This window comes from Tinamus guttatus, unplaced genomic scaffold, assembly GCF_059628265.1.
Source record: "Tinamus guttatus ecotype Peru unplaced genomic scaffold, ASM5962826v1 Tinamus_guttatus_pri_ptg000472l, whole genome shotgun sequence".
Taxonomy (NCBI): Eukaryota; Metazoa; Chordata; class Aves; order Tinamiformes; family Tinamidae; genus Tinamus; species Tinamus guttatus.
In genome coordinates this window covers 6,974,417-6,996,883 of record NW_028289006.1, presented here as the reverse complement: position 1 = coordinate 6,996,883, position 22,467 = coordinate 6,974,417, and positions in this window count along the sequence as shown.

Genomic DNA, 22,467 nt, shown 5'->3' with positions numbered 1-22,467 from the left:
CCTTCTGCTCCTGTGTATATTAACCTCGGGTATCTTTCTTTTTCTCTTAATGCTCCTAGCTCTTTCTTATATTCCCTATGTTCTCTACCTAGATTTGCTTAGTCCACAGGATGACCAAGAGGGGGTATCTGCTCTGTCTAGGCCAGACCTACACCTGGCATGAAATGGTCAGTCCTTCTTCTGGCTGATGCCAGGTAAGAATCTGTGGCACTGGGGAGCTGGTCCATGGGCTGTATACCCTGGCTATGAGCATATCCATCCTTGTAGATACAAGGTACCTTGGCGAAGCTGGAAGAAGCTGGTCTGGATTCACAAGTTTTGGGGTGAGACTGACAGACAGATGCTCTCTTTAAGAGGAATCACAGAAGAATGATTTCCTCAGCAAACCAGGCTAAGTCTTTTACTCCTGACATCTGCCCATCTTCTTATTATAGAATCATAGAATCACAGAATGCTTAGGGTTGGAAGGGACCTCTAGAGATCATCTAGTCCAACCCCCCTGCACACACAGGGTCACCTAGAGCACGTGGCACAGGACTGCGTCCAAGCGGGTTTTGAAGATCTCCAGAGAAGGAGACTCCACAACCTCTCTGGGCAGCCTGTTCCAGTGCTCTGTCACCCTCACTGTTAAAAAATTTTTCCTTAAGTTCCTGTGGAACTTTTGGTGCTTCAGTTTGTGGCCATTACCTCTAGTTCTGTCAGTGGCCACCACTGAAAAGAGACCAGCACCATCCTTTGCACTCCCTCCCTTGAGGTACTTATAGACACTGATCAGATCCCCTCTCAGCCTTCTCTTCTCCAGGCTGAACAGGCCCAGCTCCCTCAGCCTCTCCTTGTAGGGCAGATGTTCCAGGCCCCTGATCATCCCTGTAGCCCTGTGCTGGACTCTCTCCAGCAGCTCCACATCCCTCTTGTACTGTGGAGCCCAGAACTGGACACAATACTCCAGATGTGGCCTCACCAGGGCTGAGTAGAGGGGCAGGATCACCTCCCTCAACCTGCTGGAGATGCTCTTAATGCACCCCAGGATCCCATTGGCCTTCTTGGCCACAAGGGCACACTGCTGCCTCATGGTCAGGTTGTCATCCACCATGACACCCAGGTCTTTCTCCGCAGCGCTGCTCTCCAGAAGGTCGGTCCCCAGCCTGTACTGGTGTCTGGGGTTATTCCTCCCCAGGTGCAGGACCTTGCACTTGGCCTTGTTGAATTGCATGAGGTTTTTCACCGCCCAGTTGTCCAGTCTGTCCAGGTCCCTCTGGATGGCAGCGCAGCCCTCTGGGGTATTGGCTACTCCTCCCAGTTTCGTGTCATCAGCAAACTTGCTGAGGGAGCACTCTGTGCCTTCATCCAGGTCATTGATGAATAAATTGAACAGAACTGGACCAAGGACTGACCCCTGGGGGACCCCACTAGCCACAGGCCTCCAACTAGACTCTGCACCGCTGATCACCACTCTCTGGGCCCTGCCATCCAGCCAGTTCCTAATCCACCTCACTGTACGCTCATCTATCCCACACTTCTGGAGCTTGCCCAGGAGGATGTTGTGAGGGACGGTGCCAAAAGCCTTGGTGAAGTCGAGATAGACGACATCCACCGCTCTCCCCTCGTCTATCCAGCCGGTCATTTCATCATAGAAGGCTATCAGGTTAGTCAGGCAAGATTTTCCCTTGGTGAATCCATGCTGACTACTCTTGAGCACCTTCTTGTCCTCCATGTGCCTGGAGACAACAGCCAGTATGAGCCGTTCCATCACTTTTCCGGGGACGGAGGTGAGGCTCACTGGCCTGTAGTTGCCTGGGTCCTCCTTCTTGCCTTTTTGGAAGACTGGCGTGACATTGGCCTTCTTCCAGTCCTCTGGCACCTCCCCCGTTCTCCAGGTTCTTTCAAAGATGATGGAGAGCGGCTTAGATATGACCTCTGCCCCATCAGGGCCCATGGATTTGTGGGTTATACAAAGGGGTTGCATTTATCTGCTAGCTGTAGCACAGACACAGATCCTAGTGATAATCCTCCCTATTCCCCATACACATCTGTACCTGCAGGTGTATAGTTTGAGCGTATCTCAATAAACAGGTGGCACCACTGCTGGAAAGGATGAGAAGTCTCATTCTGAATACCAAAAGTAGTGGAAATGTAAATGTAGGAACAAGATCTGTGATTAAAGAAGACAGCAAAAATCACCTCAAGAATGATTAATTTTGATTAAATAGAAACATCTAAAATGGCTCATTACCAACTTTTCTGAATTTATGATAGAGGCTTTTCTGCCAATATGAACAAACTGGAGAGCATATTTCTTTGATGGAGTTCCAACTAAAAAAAGAAAAGAAGGGAAAAAAGAAGTGTTTTATGCATTGTTCACCTGATGCCTATTATTTAATGAGTCATAAGCCTTTCATTTATAAACAGGAATGTTCTTAGAATCTGAGTGACAGAAAAAATATTCTGTACACAACTACTTTTGGAAGAAAAGTGCTCTCTACCAAAAATATATCCCAAGCAGTGGCTGAAAAATAAGCCACCTCTAGCCTGGATAATTTGTTATGGTTTTGTTTACATAGCTCTTTCAATTTACCTTTCTTAGCACATAAACTAGGGAGCATTCTGCTATACAAGAGGGAAAGGGCTGGAGTGCCTCTTCTTTCAGTGCAAAATTCTGCCATGCTATTTGGATCCTATTTGGTATTTCCTGGCCCTTTTCCCCCACCTGGATGCGACAAGCTTTCTCTCCTCAGAGGGCGAGAGGCTGTGGTGCTGTGTGACTTAGGTGTATTAAAGTCAGGTCTTGTGGGGAAACTGGCCCAGGGACTAGTCAAACTCATGAGGCTCATGGTCACGGTACACTAGTCCAATGTAAAATGTGTCTCTATTTGCTGGCGGGAGAGGCGGGGGGGTGAAGTAGGTAGGTTGATGGATTTGTGGAAATTTGGACCTAAAAATACTTATGATGGACTTCTGTGTAAACTAGAGTCGATAGAAAGTTCTTTTAACCTCCTGGTCCCTGAAGAAGAAGGGAATAATGAGCAATGCAATCTGAGCAATGTCCCAAAACATTACTTGGCCTTCACCTCAGAGAAGAAATATTGCTGTGATGTGTCATATTTATATATAGACAGCAATAAGCTCAGCCCCAGCTTTCAACCAAAGTAATTCCAACGAAATGCAGATTGTATCAACAGCTTTTTGGTATGCATATTATGCCTGGAAAAGGATCTTTGCCCAAAAACTGCTATACACAAACAGGAGAAAATTGCCCTGTTTTTCCATATTACTTTTTGTTTGGCAGAAACTTACTGATGGAAACTGTTATAAATATAGTGAATATTTATTATGTATAATTAATAAAAATTAGACCTGAAATATTTGTATCTTATGATAAGGCAGGAAAAAAGCATTTCCTGCCAGGAGTTCCACATATAAATACAAACAGAAATGTATCATGCCATGATATTTCCTTACACTCAAACAGACAAGGTGACACATAAAGCCCAGGGGCAAAAGGGAAACCTGATATTTATACAGCTCAGCCACAGTAGGAAGTGGTGAATTCCCTAGACCACAGGGAAAGCTTCCTGTTCTTTTTAGATTAGCCTATTATTGGAATACACTTGCTTGCAGTTAATCCTCAAAGTAATTAAAAGGAAAGGAAGCAATTAAATCACTAAAAAGGAATTGCATCTGGTTCAGAGGGAAAAATATAGGCCTAGGAAGTATTTCAGTGATAGCTGGATGTGCTCAGTGTAAACAGGTATCTTCCTGTTTGTATAGACAATTAACATTTATACTCTAATGATATCTCATGATGATCAAATGAGGATGAAATGCAGAAGTTCTCGTTATTGTGTTCTATGAAGGATTAAGCCGAAAAATGTTGATATGCATTTTATCCTGTAATGCGATAAAATTAAAAATCATGCCTCATATCTTGCAAAAACTAGTGTGGCACCTTGGAAACTAGTAGAGTAGTGTTGATTTCACTTCTGTTGGGAGCCTAGCTCAGCATTTCAGTAAGCTCATCTCAGAGAAGGAAGAGTGCAAAAAGGAAAGTGAAGAGTGTGATTATTTATTCATAGAGTTCTCCAAAGAGAAAGATTAGCCAAGTTTATAAGGAGCATGGAGTGGGTCCTTAAAATCAAGTGCATACTAGCTATGCAAAGAAACACAGTATGTTTTGAAGATTGACACAAGTCTTTACATAAATACTATTTTTAAACATTTTGAAAGCACCAATTGCTTTTGAATTCTCTTTAACACTTGTTGGCTAAATTCACTAATTAGTGCAAGATAGCAAATGTTACTGTATTTCTAAGGTGCACCTTTGTGTAGATTCTAATAAAGGATCCTATGCATCACTCCATCTTATGGGACAATTGCTGGAAAGCCATCAGAAGGATCTTGCCAGCTGCCAACAAAGCTGTAACTGACATCTTCCTCATTTTCAGTGCTCGAAAATAGGTAAAAACCCATTATGTTCATTAAAAAACCTATAGCAGAAAACTTAAGGACTCTGTTGTAAAAACACAAGGAGCTATAAGTGCTTTTCTTATCCTTTTCTTTGTCTTATTCATGCCCTCTATTTCTCCTTTGCCCCATTCCCTGGCACACTCAGGAGATGTTATATGGGATTATTGCTGAGTAAGCACTGTACACAACAGATGGCTCTCACTGCTGTTATCTCCTAAGAAGATAGAAGCTGGGCTGAGTGAAGGCAAAAGATGCTGTCCCGATAATGAGCAAAAGGCTATGAGTGAGGTAGGACTGCGTAGGACTGCATTGATCAAAGGAGATCAATAGGTGGTTTGTTACAGTTGTGCAAAAGGGACGGATGAAGAAAAATAGGTGACAACATTAAAGCAGGAGCCTCAGAGAATTATGGAAAAGGACTAAAGAGACTAAAAGAAAAAGAAGATAGTAATAGTAACTAAGACCTGAAATGGCGAAGACATGGAGGGGAGATATCTGTGTGTGACTGGGCAAAGAATCTGACAACTCGTATCCGACAAGCGATCCAAAGACAAGATTTAAATACAAACTTTTTGTTCAGGTAAGGATAGGTCTGAGCTGAAAACTGCACCCAGATTATAGGTCTGGGCACAAGCAACCTTTAGCATCTGCTGCTAAAAGGGAGATAGGAGCCAAGGCTTGAGAATCAGGAAGAGATTAACAATACTGACTGATCTTCAGTGTAAGATGTGTGCTACAACCATTTTAATTACTTAAAATATTTCATAGGCTTGAAAGAAAAAAATGTCATTATGTGATATCCATAAAGGACCACTTTACATTTGAGGGCACATTTGTGTGCTCCCACTGTTATTAACCCAGATCCAAAATAAGCATTTGATTTAGCCAGATTTAGAACTTTCCTAATTAACTTCCATCAGGCTTTATCTTGCTTCAGTGTCTCCTCTTCTCTCAGAGAATGAAATGTAGGATGCCAGTAAGCTACATTATCCTTTTCTTCAAGAACAGTTCTCTGATCTATACAGCTACAATCTTATTCTACAGAAAATGGAGTATTTATGTGATTAGCGCCCTATAAAATACTGCCTACCTATTCCAGCTATTTGGAATGAAATTCAGTTTGTGTGGTAAGGAATGTATTCAAATGGGACTTGTTAGTATATTAGATAGTTTAGTTGTATCTATAATATTCTGTTGCATTCTTAGCGACTTGTCTGGTGATGCAACTATAATTAGCTTTCCTTATGCTTCCAAAAAGGTCCAGTTTTCAGTATCTATACTGAGGACATTTGTCTCTGGTGTTATTATTTTACGTGTTAAATACTGCCATGGGCTGTTTTAGCTTGTTTTCTGTTCAGATGTTCAATATGTGTGGGGGAAATCAGGTTATTGAACCTATATTGGAATTATTCTTCCTGAGCATCTTTAGGCTTCTTATCTTTGAAGCAAGGACTATCAGCCAGCGGGTGACCTTTGTAACCATCTGTGAAAGTGCACCTGATTTTTGCAAGCTGCAAAGCTTCGGAAAAGTATCTATTATTTGCTCATTATTTGCTCAGCAGAGACTATTAAGACTTTAGTGAATAAGCACCATTCCTCCCCCATGCTGCCTGCCGCAGCATGCTAGAAATCCACAAAACTGCCAGAGAATCATGTTCCCCGTGCAAATGCAGGTATTGTTGCTAATTACTGCAACTCAATGGGATGCTGGACATAAGGAAAGAAGAGAGGGAGGGAGAGGAAACTACAGGATTCTGAAGTCAGCAAGGGATAGGGAGAACGCAGAAGAGGAATGGGAAGAGAACCAGGGAATATAATTTAAGGCTTGTCAAACTGACACAACTGAGTATCATCTTAAGGTTATTCAAATTTATGATGGGACTATTCCTGCCTGGTTATTTTCCCTTCTTTTCTAGACTTGTTCAGAGATATGCTTTTGATATCTCACTGGCTGTACCACAGTCGAAGATACTATACAGATTTGTGCCACGGGCACAAACCATGCCAAGGGTGCCTCCCTAAACCATGTATACTTGGTATACCAAGCATTATATATATGTATCTATGTATTCTCACCTCTTTCAAGTATCAGCTAAATTTACCATTTCCAAAGATGGGTCAAACTTAGATGTTAATCTTATTCTAGTAGTTTACTCATAGTGTTTTCTTTTCTTTTCAGCTCTTCCAGACTCTTGCATCACCTTGAGTTTGCACATTACTGCCACAGCTGGACTGTTGCAAAGAGGAGCCATTGAAACAATTTTGAAGCAAGCGTGCAGCTGTTCTGCAAGGAGTGGAATATGCAATTCACAGGAGCAAAACCCACAAGGCTTTGTCTGGAACCCTAAACGGCTAACTAAAAGGCTTGTGCCAGAAATCAGAGAAGTTTTAGGTCAACTATTTCTCTATTCTGGTAGTGCTAGTCTTTGGGCTGAAATTGAGGATAATAGTGGGTAGCCCTCAGTGTTATTAAACTTCTTTTAAGTTGGAGTATTGGCAACAAAAAGCCAATTTCATTTACATTTTGGCAATTTGTAACTTACTGTACCTGAAGACTGACTTCCTAAAGGCTTGTTGAGAAGAGTTATCTCTGCAGCATGCTATTCTGGATACTGTAAAGAGTGAACAGCAACACATAAAATTGTCAGTTGGTTTGCCACAGTTTAGGTAATTGTAGAGTTTGTCTCACTTTGAACTATGAGGCTAGGAGACACTGTGACACGGTTATCCCTCTGTTATGCTGGGATGACAAAATTTTGGACATGTTTAAGCTTGGTTGCTTACTTCCTTTGAAAGCAAATAAATAAATGAAATAAAAAATTGTGTTTAAACCAGCCTCAAAAGAGGATTGAAACAGTATCGAAACAGTATCGAAAGTATTAGAAGCTGAATTGATAATGGTGGCAGTGCAGTGATGTTTGATGACAGTAACACTGGAACATTCTCTCCTCTTCTCTCTGCATACTTCAATGAATGAAATTCTTGCAGCTTCACACTGTGGGAAACTCTTCAGTCATTTTTTCCCCCCAAGTGCCATGTAACACGTTGAACAACATGGTACAGCTACTAGGTAAGTAGAGTATAGCTGCAGGACTTGTGAGTACAAGACTGAGTGCACCAAACCTAGCCTATATTATTTCATGCCCTTATAAATCACACTGTCTAGTCAACTTTTACCTTTTGCTTTTGGGGGTGATATGATGTACAGCATTACACAGATTACACCTAAAGAACAATGATATTTTTAAGTAAGTACTTTACCTGTCACATTTTATCTCTATTAGAAAGAATTTAAAATAAAAAAAAAATGAGTTGTTCAGTGATGTCATTTGTATGACAGTTTGAAGACAATGCAAAGTGAGGTGTGGTGCTGGCGCACTTGAGCACTTTGACCCTACACGGACAGAAGAGCAAGGGGCAGCATGAGGTCCTTCTGCTTATCAGAGAAGGATCCCAGGAAAAGATATAATTGAAAAGAAATATTACTACAAGGCTGGTGTGACCGCACAAGTGACAACCATACACTCAGTAATGACATAACCTGTCAGCTGGAAGAGACTTCCCTGAAAGAGTCCATGTTATCACTCACTTCTCAAAACACTCTAGAGGCTCTCAAGGACTCCTGGAAACTGGATACTGCTAAGAGAAGCTATTGGAACAAGTATGCTGATCACTGATGCCTCAGGGTTAGATCCACAAGGCAGTGAAATCTCCACTAACTCCCACTTTTAGGGGTCAGCTTGTGAATCTATGATCTTCACAGTCTTTTTTTTTTTTAAAGCTGTCGCTTATCTTTGGAGGTTTTTAAGGCCTGTAAGAGCCTCAGACTTTGGGGAATGTAGTCAGTAATGGTTTTAAATCACATTTTTCTTCTCTCATGTTGAATGCCACAGCGGTCAGATGAATGTTTATGCTTAGATAGGTCTTTGACGTTATGGACATTTAACAGAGCAGTCTTGAGACTGGAGACACATAGTTCTGCTTCTCCCTCTCATGGGTGTCCTACAACCAGCAGCGAGGACAACCTCCTCCTCTGCGGCTGTCATAGCTCAGATCCTCTGAGACAGGAGGAGGAGGCTGATCCCTGATCTGTGTATCCTGCATGAGGGCTGCCACCACAGAATGTTGATGTATATGTATGTAGAGCTACTGATGGGGGCAGGCACAAGATACACCTCCAGTCCAGTGGATCACACAGTAAAAGTATGATGCATTAACTGTGAAATATGTCTTTTGGTGATTCATACTATAAATTAAAGGTTATCCTAATTCCTTTCAGTACAAAATGTTCTTTAAAGAGTTATTCTCCTGGTATGAGTCACCTAGCCAATCTTCCCTCTACTTTAGCAGTAGCGACTAATCTATAACTGGACAGAAACAGAATATAACTTAAATGCAAACTTCTCAGCTCATTTTGAATCCCAGAAGATTTTCTATTTCAGAACAGAACAGAACAGAAGATAATCTGTTTCAGTTAAAATTTTCAAGGAAAGTCTCCAAAAGTTTAATTCAGAAGCCTCTAAAGGCAGTCTTGGGCTTCCTTTCCAGGATGGATAACTCATTTGGCCAGGCAATTCCGTGTTATCTCAGCCAGTGCTGAGAGGACTTGGGGGTGTCATGGGGGACTGGCTGGTTGAGAAGTCTGAGGAGATGCTCACAGCAGATCCCTGGAGAAACAGAGAGCCCAGAAGGTCAGCTGCCTTTTGGAGGCATATGGGGAGTGGGAAGTTGGAAGCCTTGGAAGTGTGACTGCTGCAGGAAGAGATCAGCTGGGTAGTCTGAACAGATAATTGGCAGGGAGTCCAGAGCACGGAAGTCCCTGGCATCCAGCTGGGACACTCAGGGAAGCAGACAAAGAAGAAGAAAGGTGGGTGAATTGAACAGATCTTTTTGGCTGCCTCATTTTGGTCCAAAGATTTGACAGAATTACACATTTCTGCAGAAAACTGAATATGCAATGAAGGTGCCATCCTCAGCCAGCTCTAGCAGGGTGTTGCCCTTGAATGTTTAGATTAAGTCTGAGGTTAGGAGCATGGAGACAGAGCAAGACCTCTTAACATGAACTTGAAAGCAAAGATTGAGAAAAACAGGAAGAATCACACAGAAACCAAACTGAGCATCTATGGTATGGTTATGTACTGGAGCAGTTTCAAGAGCAAGGTCCATTGAACCACATGAAATGAACTGCAGTACATCCCTGCATAGTTCAACCCCTGGAAGCAGATTTGACTCACACTTCTGCAGTGTATTATACAATGGTATACTCATCAGCAGTTGGAATAGTGATGAATCCCAAAGTCTATTCCTGGCTCAGGATAAGGGGCTGGGGATGAGGAATAGGATAGTTTAAAAAGACAAGGATATCCAAATAGTTTAGTCACTCTGAAATACAATGTTAGGCCCTAGGTTATAAAGGGTACAAAGAGTTGAACTAGTTGTCTGGAGGTGCTCAGCCATAACAGGGAACCCATGAACAGGAACGCCTCTAAGTTTCTTTATAAGATGATTTGTTTTTCAGCAGTCTTTTTTTTTCAGACTTTGTTTGTTGAATTTCATAGTTCTGATCAATGAAAATAAAAATTAATTCTAGAAGTTTCCTGGAAAAATGAAAAGAGTAGACACAAGTTTCGATCTAGTAAATGTTTTCTAAAAATGCACATGGAATGAAGTAGACAAAATTTACCCTGTATGAACACCAGAGGAATTACTGTGTGTATGGAGAGCAGTGTCCAGAGACTTTTACCATTTTATAGGGAGAAGAGAAATGACTCCTCTCATTAAATATTTGCTAAATGTGACAGTTTTGAACTGTTTTTCTTTCTGAAATATCCAACATATGCAAGTTTCTATCAGACTACCAGAAAAAAAAATGGATAATGTTCAGGATTGATAGTTATCCTCTAGAATTTGTAATGGCAATAAGATGTTTGCTAAAGAAAAGTTTAAAGAGTTGATGGAAACTGAACTATTGCAAATGAATCATAATTTAAAAGCAAAAGGAAAGGAACTATACTACTAAATTCACCAGAAATAAATAACAAGCTTTTTCTGCAATGAGTTTATTGTTCCTCATATTTGGGGTACCAGATATAAAATAGAGATTCATATAAGTAGCTGATATTTCTAACTGACATATTTTTAGCTCTTATTGCTCCCAAAAGTCTTAAATAATTTGAGCTTTTATCATACAAAACATTTCTTTTTCAAAATAGATTTACTCCATTCTACCAGTCTTACTCTTCAGCTTTTTAAGCCTACTTCTCAAAGAAACTTGGCATCTTTGTGGCTTCCTGCTGAACTCCTGCTGTCCACAGAAGTATCCTAAAAATGCTTTTCAGAATCAGAAATAGTTTTCTAGATGAGTTTAACACAGAATTGATATTTTCAGAACTTATTTTTGAAGACTGCGTAAAGTCAACTTCGCTTAAAGATGAGAGGAAGCAGATAGCTCATACTATAAAAAGTGTCTAGGAAGGAAAGCATTATTTTTGTTTCATGACTTTGGATTTGAAAATAGATTATTGTATTTCAAATCAAATGTGGATATTTAGAGAGGAAGAAGAACTGAAAATTTCTGAACACAGTAAAATAATAGATAATAAATAACTATACTATTAAATTTTAAATGCCTAGAGAAAATGTTTAAAGATTTTTTCTTTAATTGTTTATATTCCTAAGTCACTTAAAATACATAATTTAGTAATTTAATGACAGATATCAAAGAAGTTTCCCTCTATCTATGGAAAAGCACTCTCTCTGGCTAAGATCACTTTTTGCTCCATAAGGCAGTAGATTTCATCTTGCAGACTTACTGGCATATGCTTACTAGGCTTGAAATGAATATCTAAACCACAAAATCTAAAACGCCAAGTTGCACTGCTTTTCAAAGCATGTTAAGCTTGCAACTGTGAAAACATGTTTATATTCATATCAACACATATAATAAGACATGGGTATACTGAGGGCAGGATTGTAAATGAAGAATTTCTAGCATTATTTTTCCTTTGCACAGTCATTATTGGTCCAAAGGAGGACCAATCTGCATCAGATCAAACTCACTTTTATGTGCTTTAAAATTTTAACTAACTAAATAGATGTAAATATAGTTTTCTTAAGACTTTATATACAGACTTTACACGCTGAATATTTCTCCTAGATTTCTCTCAAATGCAATAGTATGATTTCTAGCACATGAAGATATTGAATTAGACTATCGGTTGAATCTATTGACCAATCGGTCACTTCTCAGATGGATAGCAGGCATTGTAAAAAAAGTGTACTGGCATTGATAAGTGGAAGTTGCATAAAAACTTATGGGGAATATGACAAGTAGATGGAGAACATATGACTTTTTGTTGTGTGATAATGCAAAAAAGAATTCTTTGTCCCGGGGTTCAGCATATAGCTTGAAATCTCTCACAGATATTAAAAACTGGTGAAAAAAACCCTTTTAACCATCCATTTGAGATGGAATAAGAAGAGTTGTGTTTACCATGCACAAGTATATATATATAATATATATATATTTTCCATTCTTATCAATAATTTCAAGCAGAAAAAAAAGCCAGAAAATATTCACCATAGCGTTAAGTACTTAGAAGGAAAAAATAATAATCAGACACAGCTAGAAAAATTATCAGAACATTTTTTTTAACTCTTCACCCTTTATCTAGCAGACTATTAACATGGAGAATTCTGTAGCATTATGCAGGTCCTTTATAAACTAGATAGTACTATTGTTTGTATTATAGCAGCACCTGGAGCCTAAGGAAATTGGGCTTTTTGATGGTAAATACATACCAGAGCCTCCTAGAAGTAATCCATTCCCTACAGATTTCACAGTCCAGTCTGAGAAGTTAGAAAAATTCTGTTTTTAAAAGTACTTTTTTTCCTTAAAATCACAGATACACAGGGAAAGATATTAAAAAGTTGGATAGGCCATCTAGAGCACAAGCCAGAACTTAGTCCATTTTTGCAAAAGCCGTTCCATAAAGACATAACCCCTGTTTACCGATATTTATGATTTCTTTAACTGTAAGTAGACAGCAGCTCTGCAATCAGATCTGTAACCTCAAAGAGTCACCTGAAGGTATCCAAACTTCCAGTTTATAAACCATTCAGGATTCATCACTGCATCATTTTACATTTTTATATGTGTTTGCACATTCTGAATGCAGTATGCATTTGAAATGGAGTTACTATTTATACAATGTAAAATTCTCTAATGGACTTGCTAGAATAATACAGTGAAAAAATGAAAGAGTCACCTGAAGGTATCCAAACTTCCAGTTTATAAACCATTCAGGATTCATCACTGCATCATTTTACATTTTCATATGTGTTTGCACATTCTGAATGCAGTATGCATTTGAAATGGAGTTACTATTTATACAATGTAAAATTCTCTAATGGACTTGCTAGAATAATACAGTGAAAAAATGATTAACAAATGTGATGAGGAAAAAAGTGAGTAAGCGAAGAAGAACACTCCTGGAGAGAGAAAGAAAAAGTCTGCCCATGGTTTTGCAGATTTGTAGGGAGAGACTATGAAAGGTCTCTACCTACAAGTCTCTAGATGATCAGTGCAGAATATTGAAGGAAATGCGTTTGCAGCCTGAGAGGTTTGTCAGGAAGAAAATGAAGATCTGCTATTGTATTTTAGAAGGTAATTTTTGAAGTGGAAAACTTCATAAGATTAAACTGTGGGCACTCAGCCATTTCATGTGAAGCCACAATTTGTCATTTTACATGGTCATAAATCATTGTGCCACCAACAGATCCCAGAAGATTTAACTAGGATAGCATAACTGAGAACAATATTAAATGATAAAAACAAAAGGAAGACGTCTTGGAGAACAGGAGAAAACAAAAACATCTGCAATGTTTCCTGTAATCACAGAAGTTTTTGTAGTTATCATTAGCTAGTGTTTTGCATGTAGTCAAGCCAACATAATCTGTCCAGTGAAGAAAGCAGGAAAGCAGTGTGAGGCTGCTGGAATAAGAAGGAGAAGAAGCATGTCTCTTATGTTGTGTGAATTAAATAAATATGGCTTAGTTTTTCAGCTCCATTTATTAATGGAACAAACAAACAATAAAATACATCATGTACACTAACTTTTATGGACAAAGTCATAGAGAAATAAGAAAAACATTAAAAAAAAGATTTCTGTTAATCTTACAAAGATTTTAGTTAGACTGAAGACGTTTCCTCAATTAAAAGGTACTAGAAAAATGTTCTCCTGTTCTTTTGCTACCTTCTTAAAATGCTTATAAATAAGTGAGTATATATATATATAATCCAAATATGAAGGTTTATCTTATTGTTTGCTACTTTACTGTTATAACACAAATTTCCCAGAAATTTTACAAATTGGTCTTAGTTCTTTAGTATTGTCTATCTACGAAAATTAACGCAATAAAAGAATTTTAGGAATTTCTACCTGAAGGGACAAAAATTGCTGGAATGGGTTAAAATCACAGAATAGGTCTTATTGTCTATTATATTTAAAGCTTTTTATTCTCAGCAGTGGCTTGTATAACTTCTACAGACATAGTATGTTCGTGGCTGGCAAATTATGCTGTGAGTTTGCTCTATTGGCAGTGCTCCTGTGACTTGCCGGGCACAGGAAGTTATGTGCTTGATCACTGTGCAAGTATAGGGTTCCTGGACCCGAACTAGAGCATGGGACTATTTTTAGCTTTATGCCAAGTGGCCTCCCAATTGAGAATTGCTGCCTGGCTGCCAATCCATGGGTTACATTTTCCAGATGATCGCCGCAGTGACTGAGGCCTCCCCAATTGCTCTGTCAGTTATGGTGGGAATCAAGTTACACAAACATGGAAGGAAGAGGGAGCCTGGGGAATTATGTGGAAATCATGGCTGTGGAAGGGTCAGGCTCTGTCCAGCTGGAGGGAAGGCTCAATGGGCTTAGCAACGATCTGGTTGATGAGGTGCATTTGCAAAGAACAGCAAAACTCTAGGTTATGTTTAGACCACACCACCTTCACTCTCTTGGTCAGCATAAAAAAATCCCTTAAACAAACTCACCTGCAAATATAAATCAGAATGACTCTTCACTTGCTAGAAGTATCCCCATCTTATACTGGCTAACACCAAAGTCTTGTCTTAGGCCAAGTCTAGACTGGTTTAACCAAAACAAACAGAAATGAAGACTGAAATACACTGCTTATTGCTGTCTCTGAACCCTGTCCCTCCTCCTTCAAGAGCTGCGAGTAGGTTGCCATGCATAAAAAAAGTGCTAGTCCTGGATCTAGGCTTCTCCCAACCTTGAAGAACTGCAAATCAACAATTTGTGCCTTCAGTAAGAGTGTCCTTACTGCCAGACAGAGGACAAGGGACACCGTTTTCTGTCAATTTTCTGACGTGATTATGTAACAACAAATATCTAAGCAAGGTGATAAAAAGAGGAAGAAAATGCGGGAATAAGTAGGCTGCCCATCAGAGCAGAGGACATGGACATTCCAGGAAACAGAAGATTTCATTGCTTCTTCTTTAGATCAGAATCATATCTCCCATCTCAGGGAAAAAAACCCTTTCCTAAAAATTAAGGGACACAAGGGAAAAGATACACTTTTTAGTTTTGAGTTGAAACATACTTGAAACATCCTATTAAGTGAAGCTGAATTCAAGGCTTATCATGGGAGGAAGGGAAGGAAGTGATATCCTCAACCGCAGTTTCTGAAAAACTCTTCCAGCATCAGAGACCAAAGCCCTATATTTCCTCTTCCTAAGCAATGCTGGAGCATTAAGCCAAAGCATTATTTTCCATCTCAGATTGCCTTTCTTTCTACTCCTCTTGACTCAACAAACCTCCGGTTATTTTCCACCCTGTGGCACAGCCTGGATGGAGAGGAGTGGGTAATCAGAGAGCGAGAGAAGGGCCAGAGCTGAGGATTATCTTCCTCTCCCTGCAGCCTTCCTACAGTTGAGGCTTTATTTCCAGGTACAGACTGCCTGAGTGTGAAGGCTCAAGTGGATTAGCTGTGTGGCTTCCAAGGTGATATCTTAATGTGAGACTAATATAGTTCAACAATTTGTTCTCCTGCAACTTTTGAAAGAATGAGTGGTGACTGCTATTTCTTGTGAGGAGCTGGTTCCTGTTTGAGTGTTTTAGGAGTGCTACAAGCAGGCCTCCAAAATAAGCCTCTTAAGCACAGTAAGTGGACCAAGGCCAGTTTCTGTATCTAAACGGGGCTTATGTATGAGTCGCAAGGACCTGCCAAGGTTGGAGGGGTGCTGGACCTGCATGGATTTTATTCTCTTTTTCTTTCAATTCTACAGGTAGAGTTATGCTTAGCATCATCTTGTAGCTTTTCGCATGGTGACAGGTGCTGTCTGGGCATTTTTATTCTGTTCTCCTGACTTGTTGAATCTTTGATCTCGCTTCTACCCTTGGTTTGCCATTTATTATTTGTCCTCTGAATGCAGCTGAGACCCAGGTTCCTGATTTCCTGCTCAGAAGGATGGCAAGGCTTTATTCTGGGCTACACTTTAGCTCACCCTGGCCTGTTTTATTCCCCAAAGGCCTCAGTAAGGCCATAACTGAGTAGGGATTGTCAGGATTGCAATTATGGCTGCAGGTGCCTAAATCCTCCTTAAAACCCCTACTCGGCTGCTGTGAGGTTGAAATCAATAAGCTAAAGCCAAGAGGTTCTGAGACAGATATGAAATGTGTGAGGCCAGGTGTTTAAATAAGTGGATGGTTCAATATCAGATGGTTCACTTTCATAAGGGAGTATGCATTCATTCATGCTGGCAGCATTTTCACTAGGAATATATGAAGTCTTTAATTAAACTTGATTAAAATGGTAATTTTGGGTGCTGATATTTCGGAATAACATTTTTTTTTCTGTCCCCACTCTACATCTGAAAGCCTTTTAGCTACTTCAGTGGACTGCAACCTAAGTAATCCTGCTCCTATTTTTAGGGACCTAAGCCCTGGCTTCAGCACGGCCGTGGCAGTTCGAATAAGAAGATTTTGCAAGTGTGGAGGATTAGCCTTTGCGGCAGTTGTATGACAAAGCAATATACTTGCCACTGATAACAGAGGAGGAAGAAAGAATCTATCATTTATTACATATTCAGATTTGCCTTTTTTTTTTTTTTAACTCAGCAATCTGCCAAAGTCTACCCGGAATGACTCTTTTTTGGATTAACTAATAGCTTTCAGTCCCACAAATGTTTCACCTCACTGAAGAGTGCAAGAAAAGAGTCCTGGATGCCAGCACTGTCCTGGAAATGAGAACACTAAGCGTCACAGTTTGGGTCCTGTCTAATCCTCTGGTGTGGAGTTAACCTGCTGAGACCTAAAAGCTCCTCTCTTCCTGGGCACTGATCTTTATAATCACAGGGAATGCAGCTAATTAAATGCACAGATGAAGGGGCATTTTATTATTCAGCTCCTAGATGTCTGTACTAGCTTTATTCTTCTTCTAAAATCCACGTTCCAGCTGAGTAATTGAACTAGTGCCCTTAAATTTTATGACATCAGCTCTGCAGTGAAGACCCTGCAACCATACAAAGGAGGGAAGTTATTGAAACAGTAAAAGCCACAGAGGACAGCAAAGAGGTAAAATCTGTCATTAAAGCAAAAAAAAAAAAAAAAACATCTATTATAGCTTAGCTAGATAACACACACAAGATTTCAAAATCAGCATAGATAAAATAAGGCCAGAGCACTGACATTTTACCCAAATTCTGATAAAACTGCCCTTTCAGTTCCAGAAATTTTTGAGGTAAAGAGATGGCAAAGGCATCAAGACAAGATGTCTTGATGTTCTTGATCACCTTCATTCAAATACTTACCTGGTCCTGCTCATAACATCTTGAAGTTAATTCTCTATAGATATTACAGACACGAATATTTGCAGACAGGATACCTCAAACTCACATGCCTATGTGTTCATGGCTCCCAGGGGACACATTTCTCTTCCTTGTTATGCCACCTTATGGCTTAAAGCAGCCATCAGTTTGAACCAGACATGTCCTGAGAAAATACCCCGTTGCCCACTCAGGGCTGGAATGGACTGGCCCCTCCTGACATGCATTTGGTCTTCTCTCAGGAAGCTGTTGCGTGCAGAAGGAAAATGAGGGCAGGCTTAAGACCTTGAAGGCTTCTCTAAATTAAAGTAACTGCTAGTGGGCAGTTGCAAGAGCCAGGCAGAGATTTTGGAAAAAGAAGTCCCAAGCATACTTTTTCCAGGCTAATACTAGCTGCAGGGCAGTATAAAAGTGCTTCAGAAAGTCAGTATTACCAGATGCTATACTTATTTCTGTGATGATTCTTCTGCATTTTTTTTTTTCTAGCTGAAGAGATACTTTGTGTTTTCAGCAGGATGGAAACAGCAAACAGAAGTGTATCTTGCTTAGGAATCAATCTGGGGTAGGAGCTATTTCAGACATCTTTTGCACCCTCTGATATAGATCTATGATCAGAGTTGCAAAGGCATTTTTGCCTAATGGGATTGCAAAGCACCTAAAACTTGTAGGCACCACATTTCAATTGCAGAAATGCTCTAGGAAAGAGATCCAATAGAGGTTGTAGGTGTTTAAAACTGAGTTGGGACATGCATGGAGGGGTAATATAGCTAAGAGGGATCTTAATTAGGACGTGCTCAATGAAGGTTAGCAGCTTCAAGGTTTAGATGGTGAAAGGTGGGAAACAAGAAATGCTGCCTTCTAATCTGGGATTGGAGGTTTCAATTCTTGTGGTTCCTAAAGCCACCCTGAAGCTAGGCCAAGGTGTTTATCTGATTCTTAGAATCCTAAATATTTGAAAATTTAACATGGGAGCTCTTCTCGACTCTCGATGGACAAGGAGGAGCTTTTCCTTTCATTCTGCTTTGGCTAGTAGCTCTCTGGTGGGTTCGGTTTGACTTTGGCCTTTATGGAGTTGCAAGGCTTCACTTATTGTCATAACAGTCTAGTCTTATACCTCTAAACATGACATTGTAGCACGGCACTGGTGATTCTGGCTCAAGGTAATTTAAATTTGTTTAGTTCTTATAAAAATAAAATTAAGAAAAAATATTGCTGGGAAATTTCACATACTGTCACAGACCCCATTCTGGCATAACTCCATGCCTTCCAGAATATCCTTCCATTAAACCGATTGCAAAGCTTATACGCACTAGAAATTGAAAGGCAGAATTGAAAGTGGGTTTATCACTTAATCTTCAATACTGTTTTTATATATACATATATTTCATTGGACACTTAGTTGAATATCATTAGGGATGAGATAATTTCTTTCCTGGTTTTCCATTTAAGATTTGTCAGGGGAACAAGCATGCATCATAGATCATTTTGACCTGGAGTCTCTTCCTCAGCATTAGCACACATCAGCCACACTGAGAAGTACATTCAGCTTTCTTTTGAATTGTCATGAATTTGCTAATCTACAACTCACCCTCCCTCTATGTCACTCAGATAAATTATAAGCCTAGAGATCCTGCAAACACCAAGCAGCATCTCTCTTTTTTATTAATTTTTCCTTGCAGCAGAGATTTGTTTCATGCAGAATCATTTCAATTTGTTTATCAGGGTATGAGTGAGGCATTTTGAGGAAGATAAACACTGAACTGCACTTTCACCCAAACAGGAACCAAATTAATCTCAATGTTAAGAAAATAGTATTTAGAAATAGTAAATCTGTTTTGCAAAAATGTGGCATTTCAACAAAGAACCAGAATGAGATACTTACAAAAAATATGACATACTCAGCTGACCATAGGATTAGAATAGGCTTTTGAAGCCTACATGTCACCAGTTATATTGGTTCTGGCTTTTTAACTGTGTTCTTAAAAATAATTTTCTACAACTCTGAATTGTTTTTGCTATTACTTACCACAATGTGGTTTATCATCTTGCTTCTTAGCTAACCTCTCTTCTAGTGAGCTAAAGCCCATGGGAAATGCATATAGATCAAACTACGCATACATAATATGCAGCTGACATTTTGTATGAAATGCTAACAGAAGCATCTGATTTTGCTTCTGGTGAAGTAAGTGGATGCAGGGTAAGTCCTGAAATGAGTATTTATTCATGAATATTAGCTGCCGCACACATGTAGCTTTACCTGGCAAATGTGCTACGATCAGGCAAAACTGCTGAAAACTCTGAACGTGAAAAAACGAAGTTTAGGAAAAATTAACGTTCCTAGACTTTAAGAAGAGGGAGTGGTTCCAGCTTCTTCGTTTACACCTGGGTAAAATAGCACTGCTATGATTAATAGTATATGTGTTTGCACTTAGGAATGCCTTCCTTTTTGGAAAATATCACTTTGATGAAATCAAAAATGGTTGGCTGAATTTCGTGATCTCACTGAAAATGGGAGGGAAAAGAGCATATGTATATTAAAAAAATTGTGCATTCAAACTATTCTATTTTCAAATTTTTGGAGTGAAATATTGTATTATTTTTAATTATTATTTTAAAAAATGCATAAATTCATAGAATCATAAAATAATTCAGGTTGGAATGAACCTCACCCAGTCTCCTCAAAGAAGTGTCAACACTCTATTCAGACTATATCATAGTGCAAAAACTGTAGAAAAAAGCACATGTGAGACAAAATATTGTGATTAACCATAAATAAATGAAAAAGAATAAATATTGTTTTAAAGAAAAAAATAATCTTTTTGGTAACCTATGACCCAAAATTTTAAATCTGAGAATTTCTCATGAAGTGGAAATTTCAGTTCTTTTGCAATTTCAGTTGGCAGCATCATAATGTAGAAAGCCAAGACAATAACACAAGAATCAGACTGAGTAGCGGAAAACCTCAAGCATCTAAATTAGAGCTATTCAAAGAGTTATAGAGTAGAAAATATTGTGATTGATTTATTCAGAGTGAATATCCACTTTCCCAATACAACAAAGTTTATATCCTAGAGGAAATGCAACCCAACATACATGCTAACATAAAAAACAAATAATATGTTTTTTTAGCATCAAACAGAAATGATTATTTGACACACAGTGAGATTAGCTGACTTCTTGCGTTTGGATTTCTCTATGATTTTGTTGTAATATTTTAAAATAAAACTAACATTTCAAATTCAGTGTTCCCGGTTCCCATAAATATGTTATTTCAGTTGGTTCTTGCAGTCTGGGCAAGCTTCACTTGTCTTTTGCATCACCTTCTTGTAATTAATCAGAAATATAAATCAAGAATGGACTACTGTCCCTAAAATATATAATTGAACTAAACAAACTGTTCCAAGTTTCTCTCTGCCACACAGGAGAGAGGGACTTGGTTTTACTGGTCTCTCTTTTACTGGGAATGGGTTTTACATACTCCATACTATAAAGGTAGGAAAGGTTGTTTTCTAGAATCAACATTTGGATATAAAAAAAACTGGATCTTACTTAAAGACAATTAACACAACTCAGAGTGCTTCTTTTGAGCATTTTGATTCTTTGGTCAGATTAAATACTGTAGAAGATTTTTTTTACAGCTGTTTTATAGATTATGAATAAACTATTCCTGTTGTCATTAGGGAAAAAAAAAAAGGCATTCAGGAAAGGAGAGAAAAGGAAAAATAAAAACATTCTTAAGGAAACAGAAAAAAAATGAGGAATAATAATAAAAAAGTAATAACAGTAAATGGAGAGGTGCAGAAAAAAAAATAAATGGGAATGGAAGGAAATTAGAAGACAGAGAGATAAAAAATGCAGTGAGGCTATGAAATAGGGCTTCTGAAAAATAGGAAAGAAAATCAATTTAAAATAAATATAAAAAAATCTCTGTGCAGTCACACTGAGCAGAGAAATAAACAAAGCAGAGGATCTAGGGAGATAAAGAAATAATCCAAGGGAAAAAGTATGAATGTAAATTGAAATCTGTGTATTGAGAGGGAAGATTGGAACAGCAAGCAAATTCAATAAAGTAAATTGATAATAAAAAAACAAGGGGGAGATCAAAACTTCTGGATAAAAGTTCTAGTTGAGAGGTTTGAGGAGCTCTTAGGGTCACTGATTTTGAGAGATTTGGATTACAATTGAAAAATCTTTGCAAATCTGGCAAATATTGGTTAAAGATCTCATTATTTTTGAGAGACTTGCTGGACTGCAGTGGGGGATGTGAAGGGCATAGGCAAATGCCAAGCAGAGGCAATGGGCAGGTGGTTGAGCAGTAGAAGTGTGGTCTAAAACCACAGCAGTGGGAATCCCTGGAGTTTGCTCTTGGAGAGGTCAGGACATGCTAAAGACCCAATTCCTTTGGTGATGTGGAGGTGGACAAGCACCACCAGCACTTCTGAATGCCAGAGGAATTCTGAGGGTTTTTGCCAGTTCTACTTTTTTTCTTGTCCTTAGGTTATAAGGTCCAGATGAATCAAATGATCAAAGAAAGAGATTTGAAACACTTTTTTTCTCCTTGGAAATAACATTTTAGATTAGAAAAAAATATATTTTAGGTCATTTTCCAATGCAGTGGAGAGGCTGGAAAATAAAATTATCCTCAAATTTTGGGGAGAGGGTTGTTTTTAATTTACATTTTTTTTGTAATTTAACTCATTCAGCTTTCTTTGTTCTTTTTTTCAGAGTTTTTTTTTATAGGAAAGATTAGAAAGTAAATATATTCAAGAAAAGGTAAATTAGAAAACTGGTGAACAATGGCAAAATTATTTCTTCTTTTTCACTCTTTAGAATGAAAACAGCACCAAAAAAGTAACAGATTCATCTAATACTCTCTCTTTCTCTGTAACTATATTCGGCCCCTTTCCCAGTTCTTCTCAATTGCTTACTCACAGTTCATCTCAGTTACTGCCAGGGGCAGCAGAGAGGGCAAGGTCTCAATTCCCTGTAGGGAAAACAACGTTGAAAATGTCATTTAAGGAAAAACTCTCTTGCAAAGAGCCCTAAGTCTGCACAGTCAGTTGCATGAGGGAATGGTAATAGACATCCTCAGCATGGTAATTTGGTGGATCCAGTGAATGCATTCTTGTGACAAAGCTATATTGCCCCAAGCACTCTAAAAT